The following is a 14,990-nucleotide window of genomic DNA, read 5'->3' as shown; positions in this document are numbered from 1 at the left end:
TTTATCGTCAGCCTTAAACAGAAAGAGCCAAAACTAAAGAAGGACCTGACGACATTTGTGATAAGTCGTCAGCCTCCTGATAGGCTATCACAAATGTCATCACCTAATTCGAAGGATTTCTAAATTCTATTATTTTGTTTCCATAATTAGAGTGAACTATTTAAAGTCTTGTTTAGGATTTTCTTAGGAGTCGGCACATTGAGTTTTGACAATACTTTTGATATTTTCTCTCTAATTTCTTAGCTTGAAAAAGCAAATACATTGAAGAGATTATTATCATTATTTTGGGATTTTCTTTGTGATATAATCTGTGATTCACTAGTTATTATTCATCTTGTGGTAAGTTTATCTTTCAAAGCATGAATTCATCTTGTTGCTTCGATTATTACGTCATGAGCGGTTAAATTCCTTTAACCAAAATTATGGGATCTAAGGTTAGGTCTTGATAAGGGCTGAGTGATCAGGATTCGAAAGGTGGTAGGACTTCTTAATAATTTTGAGGTTTTAATTAACGTCTGTTGGTTGCAAATAATAGATAAAACCTACTTTGATTTGCTTGAGAAAGAAATCAAATATAGTAGGAAGTGAATTATCAACAGGGACTTGGAAATACTCTATTCAATAATCAGTGTTGTAACAAGGTTGGTTAACCTGAGGTAAAATCTGGGCTATGAATATAAATTCCCTAAGTCCGAGAGGATTAGGTAATTAAATGCTTAAGTAGATCAAGAGACATTTAAGCATAACTTCGATAAAGATAACTTGTTGCCTTACCTACCGTGAGAATCCTGAACCACTAGTAGCATCTGTCAAGTACCAAAATTCCTAGTGAACATAATTTTGGTTTTTCATAAATTCTTGATTACAAACACTTAAATTAAAGTAACCAACAATTTAGTGGCTAATCTCCGAAACCCCCCATTTTATCTTTTCGTATCATCTGTTTGAATTCAACTTGTAGCTATAATCTCAAATTAGCTTAATCGCCACTCACATTGTTCCTTGTAGATTCGACCCCGACTTCAAAAGTTGGGTAAATATATTGACGACGACCGTCTTGCACTAAATTGAAGTGTAAGTTGAGCATTATCAATCTTATGTTCAAGATCGTAAATTGGTTGAGAGAAAATATTTATCTTACTTGGCCTATATTTGTGACACTAGTGTTGTTTCGTCTTCTTCTTTAGATTATGTTCGTTTTGTCTGTGAGTTTATGGATGTGTTCCCTATGGACTTGCCTAGTATTCCTCCAAATCGAGATATTGATTTCGCTATTGATGTTGAGCGGGACACTAAGCCCATTTCTATCCCTCCTTACAGGATAGCCCCAGCAGAGTTGAAGGAATTGAAGGATCAATTGCAGGAGTTATTGGATAAGGAATTTATCCGACCTAGTATTTTACCTTGGGGTACACCTGTCTTGTTTGTAAAGAAAAAAAATAGGTCTATGCGGATGTGTATTGATTATCGGCAGTTGAATAAGGTGACGGTTAAGAATAAGTATCCTCTTCGTCGCATTGATTATTTATTTGATCAGCTCTAGGGTGTTGTGGTGTTTTTCAAGATTGATTTGAGGTCTCGTTATCACCAGTTGAGGATTAGAGCTTTGAATATTTCAAAAACTATTTTTCAGACTCGATATAGCCATTATGAGTTCTTGGTCATGCATGTCCTTTGGGTTGACCAAGGCCCCTACCGCGTTCATGGAGCTGATGAACCGAGTGTTTCGAGCGTATCTTGACTCCTTTGATATTGTATTTATAGATGATATCTTGGTTTATTCCAAGAGTGAGGTTGACCATGAGGAGCATTTGCGAATTTTGCTTTAGAGATTGAGGGATGAGAAGTTGTATGCTAAGTTCTCTAAGAGCGAGTTTTGGTTGGAGTCTGTTTCTTTCTTGGGTCATGTGGTAACTGAAGAAGGTATTATGGTTGATCCAGCTAAGGGTGCAATGGTTCCTGATTGGGCTAAACCTACTTTGCCCGCTGATATTTAAAGTTTTGTTGGCTTAACTGAGTATTATCGGAGTTTTATTAAGGGTTTTTCATCCATTGCAGCTTTATCGACCAAGTTGACTTAGAAGAAGATTCCCTTCCAGTGGTCTGATGCTTGTGAGGCAAACTTTCAAAAGCTCAAGGATTTGTTGACTTCAGCTCCTATATTAGCGTTGACCTAGGAGAGCGTGGGCTTTATTGTCTTTTGTGATGCTTCAAATATTGGGTTAGGTGTTGTGTTGATGCAGGAGGATAAGGTAATTGTGTATGCGTCTTGTTAAGATTGGAGCCTCATGAGAGAAATTATCCTACCCATGATTTGGAGTTGTGCTAAGTTGTGTTTAACTTGAAGTTATGGAGGCACTACTTGTATGGAGTCCGTTGTGAGATCTTCTCAGATCATCGTAGCCTTCAGTACTTCTTTACCAGCGAGATCTTCATATGAGGCAGCACCATTGGCTTGAGTTGCTTAAGGATTATGACTTAACTATCCTCTACTATTCGGGCAAGGCTAATGTGGTTACGGAAGCCTTGAGCCGAAAGTCGACTAGCATGGGTAGCTTGGCATATCTTAAGACCCAGGAGAGGCTTTTGGCCTTAGAGATTCAGTTTTTTGCTAACCAGATGGTTAGACTTGATATTTCGATATTAGGGAGTGTTTTGGTATTTGTGGAGGCTAGATCTTCTTTGATGGAGTAGATACGAGCTCATCAGTTTGACGATGCTGGATTGAGGTTGATTTGCGATAAGATGTTGAGTGTAGAGTCTAAGGAAGCCTTACTTGATTCAGATAGAGTTTTAAGGATTAGGGGCTGAGTTTGTATGCCGAGAGTGGTGATTGGATTAGGTTGATCTTGGAGGAGTTATTCCAAATATTTTATCCATCCAGGTGTGACTAAGACGTATCGTGATTTGAGGCAGCACTACTAGTGGAGTGGTATGAGGCGAGATATAGCAGATTTTATATCTCATTACCTTTATTGCTAGCAGCTAAAATTCGAGCATATGAGACCTGGTGGGTTGCTTTAGAGGTTACCCATTCCCAAGTGGAAGTGGGAACGAATCACTATAGACTTCGTGACTGGGTTGCCTCATACTTCTCGTAGTTCTGATAGTTTTTGGGTCATCTTGGATCGATTAATTAAGTCAACTTATTTTTTTCTGGTTCAGGTCTCATTCAGTGCTAAGAGGTTAGCCCCTATCGTTATTTGTGAGATTTTGCATCTTCATGGTGTACCGGTGTCCATTATTTTAGATCGAGGTTCTATGTTCACATCTCACTTTTGGAAGACGTTTCAGGATGAGTTGGGTACTCGGGTTGATCTTAGCATAGCATTTCACCCCAGACTGATGGTCAGTCAGGGCGTACTACTCAGGTTTTAGAGGATATGCTCCGCGCGTGCATGATGGATTTTGGTGGCCAGTGGAAGCAGTATTTGGCTTTAGCAAAGTTTGCATATAGTAATATCTACCATTCCAGTGTTGATATGACTTCTTTTGAGGCATTGTATGATAGGCATTATTACTCCCCAGTGGGTTGGTTTGATGTTTCAGAGGTAATACCTTGAGGTACGTACTTGCTTCGTGAGTCTTTGGATAGAGTTCGGGTCTTTTATGATAGACTTAGAGCGGCTCAGAGTATGCAGAAGCGCTGTGTTGATCATAGACTTTATGCCTTGAGATTTGATGTTGGTGATCATGTTTTCCTTCGAGTTTCACCCATGAAGGGTGTGATAAGGTTTGGGAAAAGAGGCAAGCTTAGCCCCAAGTATATTGGTCCATTTGAGATTCTTCGAACTGTTGGTGATGTGGCTTATGAGTTGGCTTTGCCCCTTGATTTATCAGTTGTTCATTAAGTTTTCATGTTTTTATATTTTGTTGCTATATTCTTGATGAGTCTCCTGTCATTCGTTGGGAGTCAATTCAGTTAGATGAGCGGTTGTTTTTTGTTGAGGAGCTAGATTCTATTTTGGCTAGGGATGCTAGGCAGTTGCGCTCTAGAGTGATCCTTATAGTTCAGGTTCAGTGGAAACATCGACCTGTAGATGAGGCTACTTGGGAGGTTGAGTCTGATATGTGTAGTTCCTATCCCTAGCTATTCCTTGGTTCAGGTATTTCCTTGCCTTAGTTCGTGGATGAACTAGATTTTAGTGGTGGATAATGTAACGACCTAAAAATCTAATAAAATATGTGAAATTTGTGATTTTATATAATTTGACTATTTATCCCTCTCCATAGTTGCATTATGATATTTCTGGGTTGTGGGAGTGATTGGCATGATTTTCGATGCATTTTGGTATTATTTATGCAATATTGTGGTTTTTTAAGGCTTCGAGAGCCTTATTTTGGACTTATGTGGATATATTTTGATCCGTACGACAGATGGTCGAATGGACTGCACCAGCAGCTTTGGAATATCGATTTTAGGCTAGATAGACCTATGGTTCAGATTCTCGTGCACCAGAGCTCATTTCGACCTATTGGTCGGAAAGTTGGAAAATTGCAAATATGGGTGTGGGACTCACATTTGATCGAAACGACCTCGAATGGAAAATCTGACTTTGCTAGCAGATCCAGAATGTCGATTTTAGGGTGTTAGCATATTTGGTAAGATTTTATGGCTTTTAAATCTCATTTCGATCCTCGGTTTGGAAAATTATAATTTCGGGTTTCGGGGGTCAACTTTGTGAAAACGATATTTTTTTGACAATTTGATATCGCCATCGCGTCTGAAACATCAAATTTAGTGTGGTTGTATAGTTCGTTTGCATAAATCAGACTCCGAACGAATCTCAGGCACTCCGTCGAAATCCATTTTGACTTGAGGAAAAAAAAAACTGCACGGCTATTGCAGAAAATCTGCAATAAATAGCAGAGTTTTCACCCTTTTGTCTCGTTTTGCTCATTTTTCATCTTGCCTCTTGGAAGTTAAACCCTAAATAGTTTGGGAGCTTAAAGGTGAAGTTTGTGGGAGTTTGGGAAGCTAAATTAACATTCATTTCTTAGTTTTATTACAGATTTAAGGTAAAAATTCATCCCTTTTCTTAGTAATCTCTTGATAAATTCCTCAAAACTCCAAAACTCTTGGGGTATGATTTTAAACCAAAATTTCACTCCTTTCACTTGAATAATATTTTTATCTCATAATTACTAGTTTTTCATCAATTTAACCTTCAAAACAACTTTGATTCTTTATTTTAATCCGAATTTCAAAGATTTTACCCGGTAAAGCTCAAAAATGGTTTTTCTTCGATTTAAACCCCATTTTTGACTCAATTTAACTTGAATTTTCAGCTGTAGGTTCCTAAAAATATGGGAAACATATTTTTGAAGTAAAGTTTTGATTATGCCTTTTTTTTTTGGAAACCCATTTCGCAGGTTCAAGTGTAGTAGACCGATTTCAACTTTCGAGGTAGGTTATGGCTTAACTCTTTCAGACTGGGTTGGGTAGTAAATGATGATACAAAATTCATGTTAAGGGTGGAAACTAATCATGAAAATGGCAATTTATGTGTTGTGCCCGTGGGGGGCATATATGTGATGTAATTATCGAAATTGAGTTATTATGTGATATGGTGATCGTGTGGGGTCCTATGTGATATTGATAGCCTTAAATACATATGAATAACTTTATTGTGTTATTAAAATGCTTAATGTGATACCATTGGTATATTGTGATTATATTCATACTTTATTGGCATATGGGACATGTGAAAATTCATGGATGAAATGAAAATAATGAGTGAATATTGGCTCATGTGGTTGGGGAAATGTATCATTGTGGTTGACTGTGGAAATATATCATGTGGTTGGTTGTGGAAATAGTCATTGTGATTGATTGTGTGTATTACATCTTCATATCATACTCACTCATGAAACATTGGTACCACCGTGGCAACATCTGAGAAACACTGGCAACACCTTTTAAAAAAATATTATAAAACCTTATAAAACCCTTTCCGAGAGATGTGCCAAAAAAGATATATGAGATATATGGATTGTATATGGGTTGACGAACCCCTCATGGGTCCTACATCGGGAAGCTTTAGCTCCGTTGGTGTATACGAGGATTGTACGAAGATCTTGGAGGTTGTACGACAACCTAGTGCATTATCATCATCATCATCATCATCATCATCATCATATACATTGCACTTACTTTATTGTGTTTATGTTGTATTGTATTGTCCTATTGACTTGTCATCTATGTATTTGTCTTACCTTCCTTTACTTGTATTTGATGATCTTGTATCTACATGTTCTCTCTTGTTCTATTTATATGTGACATAATGTATTCTTTTGTTCTATACCTTGGTGTGTTGTTGTAATATATGTGAGATATATTAGAATTGTTAGTGCAAGCGGTGTGGGCTATCGTTGTGGGACATTTTCTGATTGCAGGTGACGTGCCCTTAGTGTATATTTTCTATGCTTTATTTACTACTTTGCTTGGTCGGCCTATGATACCTACTAAGTACAAGTGGACCATACTCATGCCTACTACGCCCTTTTTTGCAGGTCTTAGCTCGAGTGTGCCTCAGCTTTATTGACTCGGGTGATTGTTGGAGTTTCCAAGGTAGCGGTTGGACATTCATGCGTCCGAAGTTCACCTCTATCTTTCTATAGTTGTTATGTCTTTATTAGTGATCGAAGACAGTTATTATTCCTTTGTGGTTATTTTTTTATGCATTTAACTCTTGGATTGTATTAGTAGTTCTTACACTATTGACATTTGATTTTGGGCATGATTGGTATTTTGAATAAGTTCTTTCCGCATTGTTATGATTACTTATATGGTTCGTCTTCATTCTAGAAGCCTTACCTTGTGATCTTTTTGTCTTTTTCTCTTTTTGTATCAGTTTGGGTGATAGGCTTACTTGTCAAGGTATGCCACGACAAGTGCCATCATGACCCTCATTTTTGGATCGTTGACATCTATTTTGAGAAACTCCTAATTGCTATTGGCTTGGGAAACTTTTTGTTCTATTAGATTTGGAAAAGGAATATATTATTTTTATAGGATTGGGAGAACCTTTTCCTTATAGGTTTGGGACTACGTGGGATTTATACATTGGGGATGTAGTTGGAAATTTTAAAGCATTGTACACTTCTTTTCTTTCATTGTTGAATGATCTCTCTACTTTTGCTTGAAGAATTAGGCCTAACCGAACCTCATCAAATCATTCTGTTGTTTCTCTTCTCAATTTTCTTTGTTTATGATTGTGTGCTAGTTAACACACAATATTCTCTCAACACTATTTTTCCTGTACTTCTACGTTCATTTTTCTGTTTCTCTCTTCTCAGTCGATGTATAACTTCTTAGTCTCATCTTTGTGGATCTAGAGAGAAAACTATGGCGTTCTTCTCAAACATTGTCATTTGTAAAATTACCTTTTTTCCTTTCCTTAATAGAAATGATAAATCTCTCTCCTACTTTATGTTGTAAATAGTTATTTGCAAATCTATTGCTCTCCATTAGTATTCTTGGTTTAGAATTTAAACTTCTGGTGTTATTTTATTCAAAATGTTGATAGGTTTTATGTATCTCTTTCTAGTTAAGATGTAAGAAGTTAGTATCATGTACTTTCCAATCGGACATGTTGAAGTTTATTTATTTGATACTTAGCTAGAGCTTATCAACTGACTAATCCTACTGGAAAAATCATTGTTGCTTGAGGGAAAGAGTGAAATTATTATTTAACATACAATCTAGTACTTAGTTTCTTGCTTATGTATACATTTGGCAATTCATGTTTCAAATATATATATATATATATATATATATATATATATATATATATATATAATGTCATACGAAGTTGGTAACTCTTGAGCTTAATTTCAAACATTTCAGAATTTAGATATCCATATTTAAAGTCAAACTTATGTTAATTTCGAATATATTTATTTTAATTTCGAATATACACATTCGAATTTATGCTTTGACTAGAAACAAAGTCAAAAATCATAGAAGAAAATACAAAATAATTACTATCTTGTCACACCTAGAATTTGAACATAGCCTAATGCAATTTCCAAACCCCATTTGCCATCTAACTAGAATATTCCCATGCATCAAGAGAATACAACAATTGATATATGATTAAAAAATATGCTTTACAATTTTGTAACCAAAAGGGATTCCATTTGTCACAAGCTAGCTACAACTATAATTTTGAAAATTTAAACTTCAAACTTGTAGGTCTAACAATTATTTTGAAGTGATTAATACTTATAAAAAAAATTATGAACTTTGATCATGTCTTAAATAGCAATCCTAAAATTCTCTATTTGCGTGCTTCGACTTAAAATTCTGGTAAGATCTTTAGGGAGTAGTTTGACGTGAAACAAACTATACATGAATTGTAATATAGGAATCACTAATGCAAAGATGGTGTTAATCAAAGCATGTTATCATTAATACCCTTGATCTTTTGTAACAAAAAATTCTTTCTACCAACTTATTTCTTCTCATCTCCGTCTTCATTCCTCACAAACAAGGATAATCTCAAAAATTCCTTTTTAATAAATTAATTGATACTCTTTGATATATAAATTGATTTCTATTCGTTGGGCCTTAGTTATCTAAAGTAAAAGGGGAAAAAAGGATCTCATTATAATTAAAAAGGAATCAGTGTGTTGGTTTCTTTTTCGAGGAAGTAATTCCTAACTTTATTAGGCTCCAATTAAGGCCATTGTCGAACTCTTTTTAGGAGTGTATATTGAAAGTAGGGGTGTCAAACCAATTCTGTTTTTGTCCATATACCAATTTCAGAAATTTGTTGGCTGCAAGATGCAGTGTAACGAAATCGAGGTCGTGCGAGTGCCTAATTGTCATATTTGATGTTTAAAAAAACTGAGAGGCTCCATTGTTTTGGTATTGAATTCTGAATCTCAAATTCTTTGTTTGAGAAAACAAAAAAAAGTTTACATGAGAAAAGAAAGAGGATTGCAACCGGACCTTTAAATTTTTCTAACTATACATGGTTTCGATCAAAGATGAATGTATATTGACATGTACAGGGACGGCTCAACCAGTATGATGACCTAAAGCAAAAGTTCAACGAGAGGCTTTATGATTTTATTCAAAAAAACAAAAAGAATCATATACTGTATATAATGTCTTGAAGTCTTTTTTTTAGTTTTTATGTATACAAAGTTGTTATAATCTTCATGCCATCGATATCATACACCTATTGAAATGGATTTTGAAAAAATATGCTATTCATAGATTTTTCAAAAGCAAATTAATCTATATGAATTGTGTAAATACTATTAGACCATAATTATATATTGTAGAAGGTACATATCTTGTTTTCGAGATTTCAAATCTCTTTGAAGAGGTTGACCTATAAAAAAAATTACATTGACAAATGATGATGTGGGATAATTTGAAATACTTTGTCAGACCCAATTGATGTGAAACTTTTTATTTTTCAAGATTCAAACTTTTTAACTTTTGATTCTATGCTTATATATAGAATCATTAAAATTTCGAATAAAATTTATATATTTTGAAAAAAATGACTTATTTGACTCTTGGAATTCAAACACTATTACATATATTGAGACAAAAAATATAATATATGCACATATTATGAAATCACTTATATTGAGACAAAAATATATAATATATACACATGAAATTTTGAGGCCCCTCAAAATCAGGGGCCTAAAGCAGCAGCTTTAGCTGTTTCATGCTTCAGCCGCCCCTGGACATGTACTACCAAATTATTTACTTGAGGTGATCTATTAGTTTTGAATACTAAAATGTGTCTTTTTCTAAAAAAAAAACGTACATAAATCCCACAATTTTATCTCTAGTTACTTTCTATGCTTACTCTTTGCTAAATTACAAATAATTTTTTGTTTTGTAATTTTTGGATATATAATTAGCATCCGGATACATAATTTTGAACTTAAGAATGTAACAGATAATTACTTCATTATTACTTGGATACATAATTAGCATCCAAATACATAACTTTGAAGTTGAGATACATAATTTGATTACTGAGATACATCTATTTTTTAAACTATTTAGCTGAGATTCATAATACATTAACTAAACAAAAGGGAGATACATAAGTAAAAGTATGTATCCGAAAATATATGGGTTTATGGATGTATCCGGCTATTTAAAAAAAATATTTAGATAACTAATAAAAAAAATAGGGATTAGTTATTTCAGAAACACAAGCAGGTTTCATTCCTAGTAGACGGGTGGCAGACAATGTGATTCTTGCTCATGAGTTAGTAAAGGCCTACTCGAGGAAACATTTATCACCTAGATGTGTTATGAAAGTTGATATCCAAAAGGCATATGATATTGTGGATTGGAAGTTTCTTAATCAAGTAATTGAGGGTTTAGGGATTCCTATCAGATTCGTGAATAGGATAATGAAGTGTGTGTCAACAGTTAATTATGCTATTATGGCAAATGGAGAATACACAAAGCCTTTTGATGCATCAAGAGGCTTAAGACAAGGAGACCCTATGTCTTCTTTCCTTTTTTTCTATCGTGATGAAATATCTAAGCCAAAACTTGGTGGCTCTAAAGCAAAACAATCAATACAAATGTCATCCAATGTGCTCGAAACTTGGCATTTCACACTTAAACTTTGCGGAAGACCTCCTCTTATTTTCAAGAGGTGATTTTATTTTGATATCTTTGTTACATGAAAAGTTTAGTCTTTTTTCAGCTGCATCTGGCTTGCAGGCCAACTTATCCAAAATTTCAATATATTTTCGTGGCGTATACCCTCTTACTAAGTAGCAAATACAACAGATTTTGGGATATAGTCAAGGTGTGTTTCCTTTTACTTATCTGGGCATTCCTTTGGCAACCAAAAAACTAAGTCTTTTGTAGTGGCAACCTTTAGTGGACAAAGTGGTAGCAAGAATTACCTCTTAGCCAGCAAAAAATTTGTCATATGTAGGTAGGGTACAACTAGTGCAGACAGTGATTTTTGGAATCCAATCTTATTGGGCTCAGATGTTCATTATTCTTGCAAGAGTATTGAAGATGATAGAGGCACATTGCAAAAGTTATGTATGGTCCGGAGTGAGTACCATCACCAAAAGGGTGTTAGTTTCACGGGATAAGGTTCGTTCACCTAAAGTTGTGGGAGGATTTAATATAATAAAGATGAAAATATGGAACAAGGTTGCTATTGCGAAGATGTGTTGGGAGTTGTCTAGTAAAAAAATAAACTATGGATTCGATGGATCCACAGTTACTACATCAAGGATTGTAATCTTGAAACTATGGTAATTCCCCTACAAGCTTGTTGGATGGTGAAAAAAGTATTTCATGCTAAATCACATATGTCATATGTTCAATCACCTGGCTCTACAGGTAGTAACATAAAGGAGATTTATAAGAAATTGCTTAACGATTTCCCCAAAGTCCCATGAAAAGGTGTAATGTATCACAATCAATCTCGACCCAAGGCTGTGTTTACAATGTGGCTTCAACTACTAGATCATTTATACATTGTAGATCAACTTCGCAAATAGGGAATTCAAGTTTATGATAGGAGTACGCTATGTAAAAGAGATTTGGAGAATAGAATCACTTGTTTGGGGAGTATGAATTTTCAAAACAAGTTTGGTCCAGGCTGCTGTGTTGGACTCATGTTTTCCAACCCAACAACATGACTTGGCCTTCATTGACTCAGTGGATCATCCAAAAAATCAAAGGCAGAAGTCGTATGTCACAGACGATGAAACTTTTATATGTTGAATTTATATGTACAATCTAGATTGAGAGGAACATCCGTGTTTTTAAAAAGAAGGAACAATCTGTGGAAGCACTGGCAAGGCAAATAGCTTATATAAGTACCTACAGAGCCTCGTGTTAGAAGATTACTTGACCAATGTCAATACTAGTAGAATGAGAAAAGGAGAATAGATAGTTGGGTTGGTTCTCGACAGATTGTTTTTCGTTGAGATTGGGCAGTTTGTGTTAACTTGCTTTGCTCTGTAAATATCTTACTTGGTGATTAATAAAATTGCTTACTTACCAAAAAAAAAAGAATAGAAATTTTATGTAGTTTAGTAAAGATAACCTATGGTATTATGTAATTTTTCTAATAAATAACACAACATCCAGAGAAAAAAAAATTTAAAAAAAAATCTAAAGTATGAACTAGCTAGAATAAAGAAATAAGTGATTAGTGAAAAATTAACTTCTAAGATATCATTATAAATATAAAGTTATCTAATCACGTATGTTGCTCCTAACTTAGCTTGTTGAAATTCTGAATTCTCTCTCTTTCTTTGTTAAACATCAATATGAGAGCCCCTTTCATTGAACTTTATTGGGATGATGAATGGAGAGACTGATGATGATGAACAGACGTGAAGTTGGTAGAATAAAACAAACTAGTGCAGTGAGTTTTTTCCTTTTTAGTGCAGTGAGTTATGGATGTGAAAATGGAGGAGAGATGACAACATCGTAAATCATTGCATGTTACGTGTATCATTATATTATTATACTTATATATGAGTGAGGATATCAAATTTGATAGTCCTCACAAATTTTTTCACTCATTTATGTTGCTCCATGGGGCTTTTTCTTTTGTCTTTTTTTATTTTTCTTTTACAATCATTTCTTTCTTTTGTTTTTTCCTTAATTTATTTGGCATTCAATTCTTTTTCTTTCAAGTTTATTTTTACATAAATATTTATGATTGGTGTATTTTGAGTTTTTCATATTGTACTCCTTCCATTTTAACTAAAAATTTTGAATTTTGTGATTTCAAATTAAGATGTACTCCTTCTATCTCATATTAGTTGTCCACTTTCTTCATCACATACCCTTACATAATCATAAATAAGAATATTAGTTTCTTCAAAAAGAATTTCAACTGTAAGAGTAAATAGAAAAATTAATTAATTCTCTTTTATTTTGCAAATTAACGAACAATTTGGGCTATTATTATTGATAATGTGGACAACTAACATGAGATGAATGGAGTGTGTAATTTTTAAATCTTGTGGTCTTAGCCTTGTCATGAAGAATGTTAAAATTTTAAAAAAAAATACTAAATATAGAAAAAGCCTTTTTGGGGACATATCAAAAAAGAAGACATATAATTGAAAGAGTAACAAATTTTTATTAATTCTTTTTATCTCTTTACTTTCTATCATTTATATTATATTTTATTTTTAATGTTTATACTTAATTTGTAACAAATATGTTTTATATAATGATGATAGTCTTAATAAATTTTTGTAAATCAAAATTAAGACAACTAAATTTTTACATAACAAAAAAATTTGTAGTAAATTGGTACTATTTAATTAAGGTAACGTAATGAAGATTACTTTTTATTTATGGAGGAAAATAATTTTGTACGGAGTATGTCAAAACTAAAAATACTATAACTATGAATAAAAAAGACAATAAAATTACTCTTTATATTTTTTTTGTTATAATTTTTTGGCAAATTTAGTAATAATGAAAATTTATGAATAATTCATTTTGATGTGTCATTAGATTTTATTAATTATGTAGTAAAAGAAAATAATGAAGGGGAGCCTCGGAGTAACTACTAAAGTTGGCAAGGAGGTTTCAAGCCTTAAAAATAGCCTCTGGCAGACCTTGCAAGGTAAGATTGCGTACAATACAACCTTGTGGTGGGGCCCTTCCCCGGACACCGCGCATAGTGATGGTGCACTTGGCTGCCCCTTTTGCAGTAAAAGAATATAATACAAATCAAATTTTTTTAATTAAAACATTATTAATTTTATAGTTAGAGTTTGGGTCCGGGCTTAGCACAGGCTATGGATAACTAGTATATTATATATACACAAATATTACATATACACGAAATACAAAAGACTTGTGATATATCGTTGTACGTTGTGTGAATGTATAAGTTATCTTATGTTACGATATCGTTATATGCATAGTGATATACATATGGGACACAAGTGATACACATTATGCGTGTTTGATACATGTTGGTCGGACGTATTTCAAATGTGTATAATGTTTAGTACACGAATGTAGTATGACAACTCGTACATATTTGTATAACAGCTTATGTACAATATATTTTGAAAAAGAATTCTTGCTAGTTTTCGAAAACTAAACAATCTTGTTATAATCTGTCATTACGAGCATTAATAGTGCAGAAAAATCATTTAAGGCTAAGGGGCAATATTGAAGATATTGGCATTAACATTCCTGATCTCATGGACAATATCTTCTCTATCAAGGTAATGTACAGGAAAATGAGAGGGACTTTTACTAACGTACAATGGGGCCACCTAAGAGGATATTCAATCTTGTAACGGCTATACATGAAAATTATACACTAAGGACTCTGGTTGGTAGGATGCAATAGTCTTGAATTAAATTTTTGTCGAGTTAAAATAGTATTTGGTTGTCTAATTTAAATTTAATCTCATCTAATACATGAATAACTAATACATCATAGAATGTATTATTTTATACCTAATAAGAAATCATGGAATTACTTATTCATAATTTAATGATACATGGATAAGAGAAGTAAATGACTTAACTACCCCGGTTGTTATGTTACATTTAATTTGCCAACCACTTTTTACTTTGCGTATGTTAATCAAGTGCTTAAATATCATCTTCTCCCTTATGTTGGTCGATAGCTTAGAATGTGAACTATATTTATGTTATTATGTAATTGTTCAATTTACAGATGGATTAATTTAAATAGAAAAGATTATTGTCAAATAAATATATAATTTGAAAATCTAAAAATATATTATCAATAGTCTGTGTTGTTCTTACATAGTATGCTTTACATTTTTTTAAAATTATTTCTATATAATATGATCAAATAGGCTCAAATTTTTTTAAATAAAAATAAATGATCGACTAAATAGAGTGACAATTGTTTATTACGCATATTTTAGCTTTTCTATAAGATACCGCAAAAGGTGAGCAATTTGACTAGTTGAATGAAGTAAAACATCCCATAAAAATTTAAGGATATATTGTAAAG

This window comes from Capsicum annuum, chromosome 5, assembly GCF_002878395.1.
Source record: "Capsicum annuum cultivar UCD-10X-F1 chromosome 5, UCD10Xv1.1, whole genome shotgun sequence".
NCBI classification, from domain to species: Eukaryota; Viridiplantae; Streptophyta; class Magnoliopsida; order Solanales; family Solanaceae; genus Capsicum; species Capsicum annuum.
This window is presented reverse-complemented; position numbering follows the sequence as displayed.